The following is a 17,952-nucleotide window of genomic DNA, read 5'->3' as shown; positions in this document are numbered from 1 at the left end:
GAGCAGGAACAGGGATAAAGACATTCTTATTGAAGCTGATCCTGAACCTGAAAGGACTCTTAAGAGGAAACTAAGAGAAGCTAAAGCACAACACTCTGGAGAGGACCTGACAAAAATTTTCGAATAAGAAGGAGACATGGCCAAACCAAATAACATTGCCAACAATGCAAGGAAGATGCTTGGTGACTTCATTGCACCCTCTGCTGACTTCTATAAAAGAAGCATCTCACTTCCTGCAATTGGAACAAACAACTTTGAGCTTAAGCCTCAATTAGTTTCTCTAATGCAGCAGAACTGCAAGTTTCATGGACTTCCAATGAAAGATCCTCATCAGTTTTTAGCTGAATTCTTGCAAATCTATGACACTGTCAAGACCAATGGAGTTGATCCTGAGGTCTACAGGCTTATACTTTTCCCTTTTGCTGTAAGAGACAGAGCTAGAACATGGTTGGATTCACAACCCAAGGATATCCTGAACTCTTGAGATAAGCTGGTCAGTGCTTTCTTGGCCAAATTCTTTCCACCTCAAAAGATGAGCAAGCTTAGAGTGGAAATCCAAACCTTCAGACAGAAGGAAGAAGAATCCCTCTATGAAGCTTGGGAAAGATATAAGCAACTGATCAAAAGGTGTCCTACTGACATGCTTCCAGAATGGAGCATCATATGTATATTTTATGATGGTCTGTTTGAGTTGTCAAAAATGTCATTGGACCATTCTGCAGGAGGATCTCTTTATCTGAAAACCCCTGCAGAAGCTCAAGAACTCATTGAAATGGTTGTAAATAACCAGTTCATGTACACCTCTGAGAGGAATCCTGTGAACAATGGGACGCCTCAGAAGAAGTGAGTTCTTGGAATTGATACTCTGAATGCCATATTGGCTCAGAACAAAATATTGACTCAGCAAGTCAATATTATTTCTCAGAGTCTGAATAGATTGCAAGCTGCATTCAACAGTACTAAAGAAGCATCTTCTGAAGAAGAAGCTTATGATCCTGAGAACCCTCCAATGGCAAAGATGAATTACATAGGAGAACCCTATGGAAACACCTATAATCCTTCATGGAGAAATTATCCAAATTTCTCATGGAAGGATCAACAGAAGCCTAAACAAGGCTTCAATAATAATGGTGGAAGAAATAGGTTTAGCAATAGCAAGCCTTTTCCATCATCTTCTCAGCAACAGACAGAGAATTCTGAACAGAGCCATTCTGGCCTGGCTACCATGGTCTGTGATCTATCCAAAGCCACACTAAGTTTCATGAATAAAACAAGGTCCTCCATTAGAAATTTGGAGGTACAAGTGGGTCAGCTGAGTAAGAAGATTACTGAAACTCCTCCCAGTACTCTCCCAAGCAATACAGAAGAAAACCCCAAGAGAGAGTGCAAGGCCATAACCATGACCAATATGGCCAAACCTGGAGGGAGTTTAGAGGACGTGAATCCCAGTGAGAAAAGCCTCATGGGATGTCCTCTGGACAGAAAGGAGTTTCCCTTTGAGGAACCAAAGGAATCTAAGGTTCATACAGAGAACATAGAGATTCCATTGAACTTCTTTCTGCCATTCATGAGCTCGGATGAATATTCTTCCTCTGAAGAGGATGAAGACATCACTGAAGAGCAAGTTGCTAAATATCTAGGAGCAATCATGAAGCTGAATGCCAAGTTATTTGGTAATGAGACTTGAGAAGATGAACCCCCCTTGTTCACCAATGAACTGAGTGCATTAATGAGGCAGACATTACCTCAAAAGAAACCAGATCCCGGAAAATTCTTCATACCTTGTACCATAGGCACCATAACCTTTGAGAAGGCTCTGTGTGACCTGGGGTCAAGGATAAACCTCATGTCACTCTTTGTAATGGAGAAACTGGGAATCTTTGAGGTACAAGATGCAAGAATCTCACTAAAGATGGCAGATAAATCAATGAAACAGGCTTATGGACTAGTAGAGCACGTGCTAGTGAAGGTTGAAGGCCTTTACATCTCTACTGATTTCATAATCCTAGACACTGGGAAGGATGAGGATGAATCCATCATCCTTGGCAGACCCTTCCTGGCCACAGCAAAAGCTGTGATTGATGTTGACAGAGGAGAGTTGGTCCTTCAGTTGAATGAGGACTACCTTGCATTTAAGACTCAAGGTTCTCCTCTTGTACCCATGGAGAGGAAGCATGAAAAGCTTCTCTCAGTACAGAGTCAAACAAAACCCCCACATTCAAACTCTAAGTTTGGTATGGGAGGCCACAACTAAACTCTAAGTTTGGTGTTGAGAGGCCACAACACTGCTCTGATTATTTGTGAGGCTCCATGAGAGCTCACTGTCAAGCTATTGACATTAAAGAAGTGCTTGTTGGGAGGCAACCCAATGCTATTTAATTATATCTATTTATTTTCCGTTACTATTTTATGTTTTCTTTAGGATGATGATCATGTGAAGTCACAAAAACAACTAAAAAATAAAAAATAGAATGAAAAACAGCTCACCCTGGAGGAAGAGCTTACTGGCGTTTAAACGCCAGTAAGAATAGCAGAATGGGTGTTAAACGCCCAATCTGGCACCATTCTGGGTGTTTAACGCCAGAAACAGGCACCAGACTGGTGTTTAATGCCAGAACAGAGCATCTAATTGGCGTTTAACGCCAAGAATGGGAGAAAAGCTGGTGTTAAACGCCAGAAACAAGCAGCAACCTGGCGTTAAACGCCAGAAGTGCACTCTAAGGGCGTTTTGCACGCCTAAATGGAGCAGGGATGCTAAGTCCTTGACCCCTCAGGATTTGTAGACCCCACAGGATCTCCACCTACCTCACCTCTTCTTCTCTCCTCTTCACACTCTTTCATAACACTCTTCCCCAAATACACTTCCGCAATCACCTCCATATCTCTTCCCCAAAAACTCTTCACCACTGACATCCATCCACTCTTCCCCAAAAACCTCACCTACCTCCAAATTAAAAAATCCTTTCCCTCCCAAACGCAACCCTAATACACGAAACCTAACCCTTCCCCCACCCTATATAACCCCTCAACACTACCTCATTTTCACACATTACAAACACTTTTTCCCCCCTTGGCCGAATACACTCTTCCCCTCCATCTCCTCCATTTTCTTCTTCTTCTACTATTTTCCTTCTTCTTTTGCTCGAGGATGAGCAAACATTTTAAGTTTGGTGTGGTAAAAGCATTGCCTTTTGTTTTTCCATAACCATTAATGGTACCTAAGGCCAGAGAAACCTCAAGAAAGAGAAAAGGGAAGGCAATTACTTCCACCTCTGAGTCATGGGAGATGGAGAGATTCATCTCACAAGCCCATCACTAAGAAAAGAGGATGGAGCAAACAAGAGAGCCCACTCATGGACCTCAACAAGAGCATGAGAAAATTCCTCATCATGAAATCCCTGAGATGCCTCAAGGGATGCACTTTCCTCCATAAAACTATTGGGAGCAAATTAACACCTCCCTAGAAGAATTAAGTTCCAACATGGGACAACCAAGGATGGAGCACCAAGAGCACTCCATCATTCTCCATGAGATTAGAGAAGATCAAAGAGCTATGAGGGAGGAGCAACAAAGGCAAGGAAGAGACATATTGGAGCTCAAGAACACCATTGGTTCTTCAAGAGGAAGAAGACGCCACCCTCACTAAGGTGGACCCGTTCCTTAATCTCCTTCTCTATTTAATTTTTCTGTTTTTGTTCTCTATGCTTTATTTTTATTTATGTTTGTGTCTTATTACATGATCATTAGTGTCTAGTGTCTATGTCTTAAAGCTATGAGTGTCCTATGAATCCATCACCTCTCTTAAATAAAAAATATTCTAAAAAAAAAACAAGAAGTACATGATTTTGAATTCATCCTTGAAATTAGTTTAATTATATTGATGTGGTGACAATACTTTTTGTTTTCTGAATGAATGCTTGAACAGTGCATATTTTTTTTATTGTTGTTCATGAATGTTAAAACTGTTGGCTCTTGAAAGAATAATGAAAAAGGAGAACTGTTATTGATGATCTGAAAAATCATAAAATTGATTCTTGAAACCAGAAAAAGCAGTGAATACAAGGCTTGCGAAAAAAAAAGGAAGAAAAAAAGAAAGCAAGCAGAAAAAGCCAAAAGCTCTTTAAACCAAAAGGCAAGAGAAAAAAGCCAATAACCCTTTAAACTAAAAAGCAAGGGTAAAAAGGATCCAAGGCTTTGAGCATTAGTGGATAGGAGGGCTCAAAAGAATAAAATCATGGCCTAAGCGGCTAAACTAAGCTGTCCCTAACCATGTGCTTGTGGCGTGAAGGTGTCAAGTGAAAAGCTTGAGACTGAGCGGTTAAAGTCGAGGTACAAACCAAAAAAAAAAGAGTATGCTTAAGAACCCTGGACACCTCTAATTAGGGACTCTAGCAAAGCTGAGTCACAATCTGAAAAGGTTCACCCAGTTATGTGTCTGTGGCATTTATGTATCCGGTGGTAATACTGGAAAACAAAGTGCTTAGGGCCACGGCCAAGACTCATAAAGTATCTGTGTTCAAGAATCAACATAATGAACTAGGATAATCAATAACACTATCTAAATTCTAAGTTCTTATAGATGCCAATCATTCTGAACTTCAAAGGATAAAGTGAGATGCCAAAACTGTTCAGAGGCAAAAAGCTACTAGTCCCGCTCATCTAATTGGAGCTAAGTTTCATTGATATTTTAGAATTTATAGTATATTCTCTTCTTTTCATCCTATTTGATTTTTAGTTGCTTGGGGACAAGCAACAATTTAAGTTTGGTGTTGTGATTAGCGGATACTTTATACGCTTTTTGGCATTGTTTAGTAGTTTTTAGTATGATTTAGTTAGTTTTTAGTATATTTTTATTATTTTTTAATTAAAAATCACATTTCTGGACTTTACTATGAGTTTGTGTGTTTTTTTGTGATTTCAGGTATTTTCTGGTTGAAATTGAGGGACTTGAGCAAAAATCTTATTCAGAGGCTGAAGAAGGACTACAGATGCTGTTGGATTCTGACCTTCCTGCACTCAAAATAGATTTTCTGGAGCTAAAGGAACCCAATTGGCACGCTCTCAATTGCGTTGGAACGTAGACATCTAGGGCTTTCCAGAAATATATAATAGTCCATACTTTGCCCGAGTTTTGATGACGTAAACTGGCGTTCAAACGCCAACTCCCTGCCCTATTCTGGAGTTAAATGCCAGAAACAGGTTGCAAATCAGAGTTAAACGCCAGAAACAAGCTACAACCTGGCGTTTAACTCCAAAAATAGTCTCTATACATGAAAGCTCAATGCTCAGCCCAAGCACACACCAAGTGGGCCCGGAAGTAGATTTCTGCATCAATTACTTATCTTATGTAACCCTAGCTACTAGCTTAGTATAAAAACTACTTTTAGTGATTTATTTCATACGGGGGAGATCACATTGTACAGGTTTAGGGGGCTGGCCATTCGGCCATGCTTGGACCTTGTTCTTATTTATTTTCAATGGTGGAGTTTCTACACCCCATAGATTAAGGTGTGGAGCTCTGCTGTTCCTCATGAATTAATGCAAAGTACTATTGTTTTTCTATTCAACTCAAGCCTATTTCTTCTCTAAGATATCCATTCGCACACAAGAACATGATGAATGTGATGATTATGTGACACTCATCACCATTCTCACCTATAAACGCGTGCCTGACAACCACTTCCGTTCTACATACAAACAAGCTTGAATGTGTATCTTTTGGGTTTCTAATCTAAGATTAAAACCTTCGTGGTATAGCTAGAATTATTGATGGCCATTCTTGAGATCCGAAAAGTCTAAACCTTGTCTGTGGTATTTCGAGTAGGATCTGGGATGGGATGACTATGACGAGCTTCAAACTTGCGAGTGTTGGACGTAGTGACAGACGCAAAATGATCAATGGATCCTATTCCAGCATGATCGAGAACCAACAGCTGATTAGCCGTGTGGTAACAGTGCATTTGGACCATTTTCACTAAGAGGACGGACGGTAGCCATTGACAACGGTGATCCCCCAACATACAGCTTGCCATGGAAAGGAGTATGAATGATTGGATGAAGGCAGTAGGAAAGCAGAGATTCAGAAGGAACAAAGCATCTCCATACACTTATCTGAAATTCTCACCAATGAAATACATAAGTATCTTTATCCTATTTTATATTTTATTTATATTTTAATTATCAAAATCCCATAACCATTTGAATCCGCCTGACTGAGATTTACAAGGATGACCATAGCTTGCTTCAAGCCGACAATCTTTGTGGGATCGACCCTTACTCATGTAAGGTTTATTACTTGGATGACCCAGTGCACTTGCTGGTTAGTTGTGTGAAGTTGTGAAGAAGAATTGAGATTATGATAGTGCGTACCAAGTTTTTGGCACCGTTGAAATCACAATTTCGTGCACCAGCAGGCTTGGCCTGATAAAGATAAAATCTGACCTGGTCTAACCTATTTTTATCTCCAGTAATAAATTGAGATAGCACATGAGAGAACACGTGCAGTTAGTCAACGTTAAAAATAATTAGCAAAATTCAATTAAATTGATAGGTGTAATTTGATACAAGTTGCATATATATATGTTCCGAGGGTTACCTAAAACTAAAGGTCGATCTCGAACGAGATCTGCTGTGGTGGCCGAAGCTGTCGTGTCCGACCTGTTGGATCTGATGGAGCTGGAGATGCTGCTGATCCTTCATCACTGGAGGGTGGTGGTACCTGCAAGAGACTCCGATGCTTAAGTTAGCATGGGCTTTAAACAGGTTTTTAGTAGAATCAGAGTATGAGTTATACCTGGGTGCTCCAGTGTATTTATAATGATGAGGAGTGACCTTTCTGGAGATAAGATAGTTATCTTATCTTATCTTATCTTTGAGTGAGGTCATCTTATCTTCAAGGGAACTGCCTTTATCTCTGTAGGCTTGGGCTGCCTTTGGATTGGGGTCGTGTTCCTCTGTTTGGGCCCTATTTGGGCTTTTCCTGGCGATTTGGCCGAGCTCTTTGAGAAGAGGTCGGTAATGGGCCAACCTTCCAGGAGGTAGGACATGGGCCAACCTTCTAAGAGGTCGGCCAACCCGGTTCATTACAGCTCGAACCGATGTATGAACAATATATATATATCAACTTGTATCAAATTGAATAACTTCAACTAATACTAATTCACAAGAAAATCAAGATCAATTTTCTTTAGTTCCTCTTATTTTCTCTTTCTATTCTTCTCTTATTTCTTTTTTATTTCTTAAAGAGTCTAATACCTTATTAAAAAATTAAAATAAGATAAATAAAAGGAATTATACAATACAAACTCAAAAAAAAATTACTTGTATGAAGGAATATGTTAGAGATATAATTACATATATCTTCTATTATTAGTTTAAATTTTTAAAAAAAGTGATTTTATGACAGATTGAAATTAGTAACACATAATTAATCATAATTTGCGTAAAATTTTGAAAGTTGTGGAACCGTCCCCTAAAATTATACTCTTTTGGAGCTGGTTAGAACTTAGAACCATAATGTTAGAGCTGGAGCAAAAGTTAGATTCAAAGCCAGAGAAAGCACTGCAAATGCTGTCCAGATCTGACCTGCCTGCACTTGGAAGAGCTTTTCTGGAGCTACAGAAGTCCCAATGGAGCTCTCTCAATGGCTATGGAAACCTGAATTCCAGAGCTTTCCAGAAATATATAATAGTCCATACTTTGCTTCGTATTAGAAGGCCCAAAACTGGCGTCTAATGCCAGCTTCCAACCCCCTTCCAGGCGTCCAATGCCTAAAAGAGCAGAGACAAATTTACAAACGCCCAAAGAGGACCCCCTAGCTGGCGTTCCACACCCAGAGACCTCATAGCACGTGGATCTCATCAAAGCTCAGCCCAAACACTCACCAAGTGGGCCGTAAAAGTGAATTTTAGCACTAGATAGACTGTTTTACCCTTACTAGTCATTTGTTTAGTATTTAAGGGATTATGTATATGTAATTCAGACCTTTTCTTTGATCTTCGCCCATCATACACATTTACCATTGTATTTTCCTTTCAGTATGAGTTTCTAAACCTTCTAGGTTGAGGGGAGGAGCCCTGTTGAGTCCTTTGAATTAATAAAAGTATTATTGTTTCTCTTCGATCCGTGTTTGATTAATTCTAAGATGTATATTCGTTCTTCATCAATATGAATGCATTGAACTGGCACAAGGTTATCACATTCTACATGGGTTCAGAGTTTGTCTTTCATCGGACAATGATGAACCACCAGCTTGAATATACGTCTCTTAGATAGCTAATCCACGACTTCGTTTGGGACTTTTCGAGACATCAGTTCAGCCGATTTCCGGGAAGATTTGAGTCTCTGTAGTAGAGGCTAGAACCCAAGGTGCAACATTCTCTGATCCGGAAGATCTAACCTTATCTGTGGCATTTTGAGTAGGATCATTAAGGAGAATGAACTGTATGAGCTTCACCCTCAATTTGAATGGATCTGCACTAAACCTGGGGTTCAGATCTGGACCAGTGTCAATCACATACAGCCTGCCATTGAAGAAATCACTTACAAGCAAAGAGGACAGTAATACCAAAGTTAATTCAGAAAGGAAAAGCAACTCCAATACTTCAACATATCCCTATTATTGATTCCTTTTTATTTACAGAATATTACATATGATATTCCTTTAATGCAAATTTGACAACTCTTCCAACAACCTTCTGATCTGCCTGACTAAGACCTGCAAGATAACCATAGCTTACTTCAAGCCAACAATCCTCATGGGATCGACCCTGACTCGCTCAGATATTACTTGGACGACCCAGTGCACTTGTTGGTATAACAGTACGAAGGTGTGGGGATTCATGCTACCAAGTTTTTGGCGCCATTGCCGGGGATTGTTGAGTTTGGACAAACTGACAGATTGTCTTGCTCCCTAGATCAGGTAATTTATTTTATTTTATTTGAGTCTTTTAATTCTATTTTCTTCTTCTTCAATTTTCGAAAAAAATTAGAAACTTTTTCAAAAATATTTTTCTTTTCTTTGTTCAATTTTTGTTCTTGTTGAGTCTTGTATTTTTATTTTTTCCTTCTCTTTTTTTTCGAAAATTTAAAAAAAAAGGGCTTTTCAAAATTATTTTTATCTTTGTTCTTAGTTTGAGTCTTTATGTTTATATTCTTGATAAATTTTCGTTTTTTTGAGTCTTTGTTTTTATTAATTACAGTAATTTTCAAATTTTTGGTATCTTCCTTTCAAAAAATTTTCAAAAATAGTTTTTTTTTGTTAAATCTTTTGTCAAATCTTTAAGTTTGGTGTCTTCTTGTTATTTTTCTTTCAATTTTCGAAAATATATGTTTGGTTTTCTAAAAATTTTACGTTTGGTGTTCTTTGTATGTTCTTGTGTTCTTTAAGCTTCTTGAGTTTTGTTCTTTTTATTCTTGTTAGTCTTCAAGGTGTTCTTAAGTTTTTTTGGGTTTTTTATCTTAAAATTTTTAAATTTGGTATCCCTTTGTGTTTCTCTCCAAAATTTTCGAAAATTAGGGGTGCTAGATTTAAAAAAAAAAACATCTTTTCTATCTTAAAATTAATTTAATTTTCGAAAATTCTTAATAAAAATTCAGAATTTAATTTTAAAATTTTTATTTTATCTTATCTTAGCTTTAAATTTTAAAAATCAAATTATTTTAAAATCATATCTTTTTCAAAAATCATATCTTTTTCAAAATCTTATCTTTTCTTATTTCAAATTTCAAATTTCAAAATTCAATTTTCAAAATTTCAAAATTCAATTTCAAAATTCAAAATTCAAAATTTAATTTTCAAATTTCAATTTTTAATTTCAAATATTTTTAATTTTAAAACTTATTTTTTCTTAACTTTCTTATCTTATCTTATCTTACCTAACTTATCTTAACTTTTCTATCTTATCTTTTTTCCTTTTAAATTTTAAAATTAAATCTTTTTCAAATCTTTTTAATTTCTTATCTTATCTTTTTCTAATTTCAAATTTTAAAATCAAATCTTTTCTTATCTTGTCTCTTATCTTATTTTAAATTCAAATCTTTTCTTAATTAATATCTTATCTTCTCTCTCTTCTTTTCAAAACTTCCTAACTAACTCTCTTCTCTCTTAATTTTTGAAAACGTTTTCTTCTTCTCTCTCTTCTATTTTCGAAAATTTAACATTTAAATTTTAAATCTTTTTAAATTAATTAACCTTAGTTTTCAAAAATTAATTAATAAATAAAATAAAAACAAAAATATTTTAATTCTTATTTGTCTTTTCTATTTCAAATTCTTCTCTTCTTTACTTCTAATTATTCGAATTACTTCTCCTTTCTCATCTCCCATCTTCACTTTTCTGTTTTCTTCTTCTTTCTTCACATCTCACAGGAAGTCCTTTGTTCTTGAACATAGAACTCCCATTTGGCTTTTATTTTGTCGTCTTTCTTCTTTTCTTGTTTATGACCAGGAACAGGGATAAAAAACCCCTCTTGACTCCTAATCCTGAACCTGAGAGGACTTTAAGGAGGAGCCTCTTGCATTAAATTAAAGCACAACACTTCGGAAGAAATCTTTTAGAAAATTTTGAACAAGAAACTGAGACATGACCGAACCTGAAGGAAGGGCAAGAAAGGTTCTTGGTGACTACACTCCTGATTTCTATGGAGAAAGTATTAACGTGCCTCCTATCAGAGCAAGAAGCTTTGAGATCAACCCATAACTGATCGCCCTAGTGCTGCAGAAGTTCCAATTTTACGGACACCCACAGGAAGACCCCAATAAATTCATCTCTGACTTTCAACTATTCTATGACACTCCAGACACCAATGGAGTGGAACCTGAATTCTACAAGCTAAAAATGTTCCCATTTGCTCTGAGAGATTGAGCAAAAGATTGGTGGCACATTATACCCAAAGGAAGTGTGAACACCTGGGATAAGGTTGTTAACAAATTCCTGAATAAGTGTTTCCTTTACAGAGATTAGCTAAGTTAGCAACAGATGTTCAGACCCCACTTAGGATAGAAGTTCTAAATATGGAGCCTGTAGCTACACCCCCTACTGAGGTTTATATTGCTTCCAGTAACATGAGTGGTAACTACCCTCAAGGAGACATTCTCATCCATGACCGGTGGATACCTGAGAAGGTTAATATTCCTCTTACTAAGTTGTTTGGAGAGGTGCATCCCTAAAGGACCCTCACAAAAAGCCTAATGTTCTCTGTGAAGGAGACCTTGGAAGAAGGTGAGACAGTAGTCTTCATCAAAGGGGCCAAACCTCAGATGTTTGCTACTGAGGGGCCGAAGACAATCACGAACCAGAAGGATCTTGAGAATGCCATTGAGCACGCCCCTACAGAAGAGAAGGAACCTCAAGTTGATTCTTCTCTGGGCGTGCAAGAGGAGCCTGTGATTCCCACAGAGCACGCCCTTGCAGATGTGAAAGAGCCTCAAGAGCTACCTTTCCTTGGCATGCAAAAAGAACTGGCAGATAAGTAGTTAGCTCATTTCCCAGCAGCCCTTAAGGAGCTGCAAGTCAATATCTCTTTTACAGAGGTATTGAAAAAAAAGACCCCTTATACAGCCTGTCTAAAAGACATTCCTTTTGAAAAGATGGACCTAAGGGATGATGAAATAGAGATACTTACTAAGAAGTACAGTATCCTAATTCAGCATGAGCTACCAAGGAAGATGCCAGATCTATGGAAGTTTTAGATCCTATGAACTACTGGAAAGAACTTTTTTTACAAAGCCCTATATGATCTTGGCTTAAGTTTAAATATGATCCCTTTCACTGAGGCAGAGGCCGAGTTTAGAGAGACTGGGAAGGCATTGAACGCCAGTGAGGAAGCCCTCACTGGGCATTCAACACCCATAATGGCAGTAAGCCTGGCGCTGAACGCCAGTGAGGAAGACCTCACTAGGCGTTCAACACCCTAAGATACAGGCTTTCTGGCGTTGAATGCCAGTGAGGAACCCCTCACTGGCGTTCAACGCCCAACTAGGTAGGCTTTCTGGCGCTAAACGCCAGTGAGAAACCCCTCACTGGGCGTTCAACGCCCAACCATGCAGCCATTCTGGCACTGAACGCCAGTGAAGAACTCCTCACTAGGCGTTCAACGCCCACACACCCAGGGAAGTTGGCGTTGAATGCCAGCAAGGACATCCCTACTGCGTGTTCAATGCCCAAAAAGACAGAGGGACTGGTGTTTAACGCCAATAAGGGTGCACAGCAAGGGCGTTCAATGCCCAAAGAGCTAATAGAGCTGGCGTTGAACGCCAGTCAAAGCACACCCTTTGAGTACCTAAATCCCACTCAAGAACCCTCTATCTCAGAACCAAAGGAAACCATAAAGACTAATGAGGTTCATTTGAATGCACTCATGTAGTGCATAAGTTCTGATGAACACTCATCCTCTGATGAGGATGCGGAGACTAGGGAAGAGTAAGTTGCTCGGTTCCTAGGAGCTCTCATGAAGCTGAATACCAAGGTATTTGGTAAAAAGCTTATGGAGGAAGAACCTCCATTACTTTCCAAAGAACTCAGTACTTTGGTTCAGCAAGAGCTACCTTAGAAGCTTCCAGATCCAGGACGCTTTCTAATCCCTTACACTATAGGCACCATGACCTTTGAGAAGGCTCTGTGTGACCTAGGGTCATGTATAAACCTCACGCCACTCTCTATAATGGAGAAGCTGGAAATCCAAGAGGCACAAGAAGCAAGGATTACCTTGGAGACTAGTTCTTCCTCTTGAATATCCTTTGGAGTGCTTGAGCTCCTCTATGTCTCTTCCTTGCCTTTGTTGCTCTTCCCTCATGGCTCTTTGATCTTCTCTGATTTCATGGAGGATGATGGAGTGCTCTTGTTGAGGTCCATGAGTGAGCTCTCTTGTTTGCTCCATCCTCTTTCTAGTGATGGGATTTTGAGATGAATCTCTCCATCTCCCATGACTCGGAGTTGGAAGCAACTGCCTTCCCTTTCCTCTTCCTAGAGGTTTCTCCGGCCTTAGGTGCCATTAATGGTTATGGAAAAACAAAGAGCAGAGCAGTTTTCCACACCAAACTTAAAAGGTTTGCTTGTCCTCGAGCAAAATAAGATAAAAGGGAGTAGAAGAAGAATGATGCAATTAATTTTTTTTAAAACTTATTACTGTATACAAGAAAAATTAAAAAGAGTTGAAAAGAATTTGAAAAGTTATGTAAGTTTTGAAAACATTTTGGAAGGAATTGAAAAGAATAAAAAAAAATTAAAAAGAATTGGAAAGATTATTAATATTTGAAAATAGAAATTGAAATATGAACGTTTAAAATATGTTTGATGCAAAAATTATGAATTAAAACATGAAAAATTGAAAAAAAATCGAATTGGAAACAAAATTACCTCCCTTGGGTCATCCTGGCGTTAAACGCCCAGAATGCTATCCATTCTGGTGTTTAACGCCCACTTGACTATCTCTTTGGGCATTTAACGCCCAACCAGATACCCTGGCTGGCGTTAAACGCCGGGAATCTTTCTTTACTGGACATTTTTCTGAACGCCCAGAATGCTGCCATTTCTGGCATTAAACGCCCAGAATGCGCTGGGCGTTTAACGCCTAGAATGCTGCCTGCATGGGCATTAAACGCCCATTCTGCTATCCTTACTGGCATTTAAAAAACGCCAGTAAGCCTATACTCCAGGATGTGCTGTTTTTTATGCTATTTTTGATTTCACTTTAATTCTGCAGCTGTTTTTATGATTCCACATGATCATCAACCTAAAGAAAACATAACATGGCAATGGAAAACAAATGTCTATAAAAAAATAAATATAGTTAAATAACATTGGGTTGCCTCCCAATAAGCACTTCTTTAATGTCAATAGCTTGACAGTGAGCTCTTAGAGAGCTTCACAGAGACTCAGAGCTTATTGTTGGCCTCCTAACACCAAACTTAGAAGTTGAGGGTGGGGGCTCTGTTTGACTCTGTATTGAGAGAATCTTTTCAAGCTTCCTCTCCATGGTTACAAAAGAAGATCCTTGAGCCTTAAACACAAGGTAGTTCTCATTCAATTGAAGGACTAACTCTCTGATGACTTGCATCATTTACCCTTTTTACCTATGCAAAAGGACCATAAAAAGAGCACATATTCATTGTTTCAAGCAATTTCATGAACTAAATGATAAATATTATGGTACATTGCTTTGAAATGGATTTGTGTTGAATTTTGTAGGAAATGATAGAAAAAGAAGAAATAAAGAACTAACAGAGGAAGCACACCCTCAAGGTGGCAAAAGAGTTGGAAACAAACTCAAAGAGAAGCAAAAAGGATTTACAACCCTGACCTCTTCACACTCAAACAAGAATAACTCAAGCTACAAAGCTCCAAATGAGGTGATCTCAGTGCCATTGGAAAGTAGACTTTCATAGCTTTCCAACCATATATAACACTCTATAGTGAACACTAGATTTGAGGGTGAAAATCGTAATTCTTGTCAGCATTGTGTACTCGGCGTGGCACGCCAAAACCTGGGCGTGGCACGCTGGGCCAAAATTCCAGCAAGCCTGCCAGACTGACCTTTTCACCTTCAAAAGATCATAACTTGGGCTAGAGAGGTCCAAATGACATGCTTGCAGCAGCGTTGGAAAGTTGAGATCCATAGCTTTCCAATGATATATAATAGTCTATAGTAAGCATCTAATTTGAGGACCCAAACAGATCAATACTTCAGCGTGCAAGGTTTTCTAAACCTTCACAAGCCCAAAATGCCACTTAAATGACACTCAACATTGGGCCACTTCTAATACTCCAATTCCTTCATTTATTCTTCAATGTTTCAAGATTCTATGAAGAGAATTAAAAGTTCACAAGTGCAAGTTAAGCCACAATTGACAATCAATCAAGGCCACAAGAATCATCTAGAAGTAATTAAGAAATTTGCATTTGATTTTGAATTTCATTTGAATTTGTAATTTAGGTAGCTTATAAATAGGACCTTAGATTCATCAATTGACACACACCATAGAGGGGTGGAGGTGACTCCACTCCCCTCTCACTCTCATTCTCTTCTCTTCTTCCATTTCTTTCATATACACTTTTGTAAATATTTAGTTATGTGTTTCTAATTTCCAACATTGGGAAAGAGAGCTCTCTTGCTATTTGATGGATTAATTTGTTTTTATTCTTCTTCTTCTCTTCATCTCTCTTTGATTTACTTGAAGGATTTTCGTTCTTCATGCTTAGCATTCGATTATCTTGGAAAAGAGATTGAATGCAATTGGGTTTTATGGAAACCTTGGAAGAGGAAACATAAAACCATGCTTGAAAATCCTTCTCACACTTGAGTAGATTTGGGTTTTGGTGTTTGGATATGGTGACATATAATCCTCCCTCTACTTGAATCTATGAGGATGTGTGGTATAATTAGGGACCATTCTTCATCTCTTCTCATGAGCAATTAGACCAAGGAATTGGCTATTGATCAAGATTTGAGAGATTGAATTACCAAGGAATTAGGATTCAATCAATCATGATTGCCAAGAGGTCAATGAGTTGCATGATTGAAGATGAGATGAAAACTATTGATCCTAAGAATGCAATATCTCTTGATCCCAATGTTAATTTTATTCTTAATTCTTGTTATTCACTTTTTGTCTTTAATTCTTGTCATTTACTTATGCACATTTATGGTTTTATTTACTTTTGCACATTTGTGCCTTCCAAGTGTTTGTAGAAATACTTCACTAGGTTTTACTTTCTAGTCATTTACTTTCTTGGACTTTACTTTCTTGTACTTTAATTTTCAGCACTTTAATTTCTTGTCATTTACTTTCCTTGCACTTTATTGCTTTCCTTTACTTTTATGTCATTTACATTTCCTTGTTGCTTATCACCCAATTATGAATCGTCTAACTAGAATAATTAATCAACTATTGCTTGCTTAATCCATTAATCCTCGTGGGATCGACCTCACTCTTTGTGAGTTTTATTACTTGATACGACCCGGTGCACTTGCCGGTAGTTAAAACGGAAGAAGTAATATTTTTTCGTCATCACTCTCCTCTGTCTACATCAACCACAGCCCTTGCTGTGGCTAGGAGGGGTCTTCCAAGGATAATGGATTTATCCTCATCCTTCCCAGTGTCTAGGATTATGAAGTCAGCAGGGATGTACAGGCCTTCAACCTTCACTAAGACATCCTCTACAAGTCCATAAGCCTATTTTATTGATTTGTCTGCCATCTCTAGTGAGATTCTTGCAGCTTGTACCTCAAAGATCCCTAGTTTCTCCATTATAGAGAGTGGCATGAGGTTTATTCCTAACCCCAGGTCACACAGAGCCTTCTCAAAGGTCATGGTGGCTATGGTACAAGGTATTAAGAACCATCCGGGATCCGGTTTCTTCTAAGGTAATTTCTGTTGAACCAAGGCATTCAGTTTCATGATTGCTCCTAGATACCGAGCTACTTGCTCTTCAACAATATCTTCATCCTCATCAGAGGAAGAATCTTCATAAGAACTTATGAACTATAGCATTAAGTTCCATGGAATCTCTATGGTCTCTATATGAGCCTCAGATTCCTTTGGTTCCTCAATAGGGAACTCCTTATTGATCAGTGGACGTCTAGCAAGGTCTTCCTCACTGTAAATCACTGCCTTTTTACTCTCTCTAGGTTCGGCCACTTTGGATATAGTTATGGCCTTGCACTCTCTTTTGGGATTCTCTTCTGTATTGCTTGGGAGAGTACTAGGAGGAGTTTCAGTAACTCTTTTACTCAGCTGACCCACTTGTGCCTCCAGATTTCTAATGGAGGACCTTGTTTCAGTCATGAAACTATGAGTGGTCTTAGTTAGATCAAAGACTACGGTTTCTAAGTCAAAGAGGCTCTACCTAGAATTCTCTGTCTGTTGCTGAGAAGATGATGGAAAAGGTTTGCTATTGCCAAACCAAATTCTCCCACCATTATTATTATTGAAGCCTTGTTAAGGCTTCTGTTGATCCTTCCATGAGAAATTTGGATGATTTCTCCATAAAGGATTATAGGTGTTTCCATAGGATTCTCCCATGTAATTCACCTCTTCCATTGCAGGATTCTCAGGGTCATAAGCTTCTCCTTCAGAGGAGGCTTCTTTGGTACTGCCGTATGTAGCTTGCATTCCAGTCAGATTCTGAGAAATCATATTGACTTGCTGAGTCAATATTTTATTCTGAGCCAATATGGCATTCAGAGTATCAATCTCAAGAACTCCTTTCTTTTGAGTCATCCCATTATTCACAGGATTTCTTTCAGAAGTGTACATGAACTGGTTATTTACAACCATCTCAATGAGTTCCTGGGCTTCTGCAGGTGTTTTCTTCAAATAAAGAGATCCACCAGTAGAGTGGTCCAATGACATCTTGGACAATTCAGACGGACCATCATAGAATATACATAAGATGCTCCATTCTAACAGCATGTCAGAAGGACACCTTCTGATCAATTGCTTGTATCTTTCCCAAGCTTCATAGAAGGATTCACCTTCCTTCTGTCTGAAGGTTTAGACTTCCACTCTAAGCTTGCTCATCTTTCGAGGTGGAAAGAATTTGGCCAAGAAAGCATTGATCAACTTTTCCCAAGAGTTTAAGCTTTCTTTAAGTTGTGAGTCCAACCATATCCTAGCTCTGTCTCTTACAGCAAAGGGGAAAAGTATAAGTCTTTAGACCTCGGGATCAACCCCATTGGTCTTAACAGTGTCACAGATTTGCAAGAATTTAGCTAAGAACTGATGAGGATCTTCTAATGGAAGTCCATGAAACTTGAAATTCTATTGCATTAGAGAAACTAATTGAGGCTTAAGCTCAAAGTTGTTTGCTCCAATTGCAGGAATTAAGATGCTTCTTCCATAGAAGTCGGAAGTTGGTGCAGTAAAGTCACCAAGCATCTTCCTTGCATCTACACCATTGTTAGGTTCGGCTGCCATGTCTGCTTCTTTATCAGAAATTTCTGTAAGGTCTGA

General features: G+C 38.5%; 1 non-coding gene across 1 annotated transcript; it reads left to right on the top strand.

Moving 5' to 3' along the window:
* The first annotated feature begins 17,410 nt into the window (after positions 1–17,410).
* On the top strand, positions 17,411–17,514 carry LOC112724146 (small nucleolar RNA R71). The gene has a single exon (XR_003163324.1). It is a non-coding gene; the product is annotated as a small nucleolar RNA R71 (small nucleolar RNA).
* The last annotated feature ends 438 nt before the right edge of the window (positions 17,515–17,952 follow it).

Source organism: Arachis hypogaea, chromosome 11 (assembly GCF_003086295.3).
Source record: "Arachis hypogaea cultivar Tifrunner chromosome 11, arahy.Tifrunner.gnm2.J5K5, whole genome shotgun sequence".
NCBI classification, from domain to species: domain Eukaryota; kingdom Viridiplantae; phylum Streptophyta; class Magnoliopsida; order Fabales; family Fabaceae; genus Arachis; species Arachis hypogaea.
The sequence above is the reverse complement of the archived record's forward strand: the minus strand, read 5'-3'. Positions and strand labels throughout refer to the sequence as shown.